General features: G+C 30.8%; 1 long non-coding RNA gene across 1 annotated transcript in view; it reads left to right on the top strand.

The window, feature by feature from the left end:
* LOC111087492 overlaps positions 1-656 on the top strand; it is a 23,679-nt gene that overhangs the window by 9,532 nt on the left and 13,491 nt on the right. The window lies entirely within an intron of this gene.

Below are 656 nucleotides of genomic sequence, written 5' to 3'. Positions count from 1 at the left end.
GATAATTTAAATTTAGTAGTTAAATTGTACTTTGGATTTAGTATTTGAATAAATGCACATATATAGTCAGTTTGTAATATATGTCAACAAGATTGATGCACACAGTTTTCTTTTTTAACACAAATACGTTTCAATATACACACAACAATACAACTTATAATTACAGTTATTACAAATAGTTATTACAAAATGATTTACAAACAAAAGATTCACAAACTTACAAGTAGTATAAATTCTTCTCTCAAGCTTTGAGCTTCTTTGATATCTTATCGAGGGCTCACGATGAGCGAGTTGATTACGAGTTGATATAGGTAAAATTCACTTAGTAGGGAGCTAGCTAGCTTTGTTCTTCGTTATTTACCGGCCACACACGCTGAGCACTCCACCATGAATTTATATAATGTTTTCGTAAAAATACTAATATCCGATGAAAATCCACTGAAGTTTAAGGGTTCATGGTCAAATATCCGATTGATAAGCGTTATAAAAATCATAGTTAGAGTTTCCAAAGTTTATAGCACACTAATAATAGATACTCTCTTTTGCGCATCGCGTTGGTTATATTTATAGCCATGGGAAGGTTTTCTAGAAAATTCAGATTACGCAACAATACAAGTTAAGTGTTTACATACACACACATATATTGTTGATTACTT

This window comes from Limulus polyphemus, unplaced genomic scaffold (assembly GCF_000517525.1).
Source record: "Limulus polyphemus unplaced genomic scaffold, Limulus_polyphemus-2.1.2 Scaffold2214, whole genome shotgun sequence".
Lineage (NCBI taxonomy): Eukaryota > Metazoa > Arthropoda > Merostomata > Xiphosura > Limulidae > Limulus > Limulus polyphemus.
Note: the sequence above shows the minus strand (reverse complement) of the source record. Positions and strands in the feature narration are given on the sequence as shown.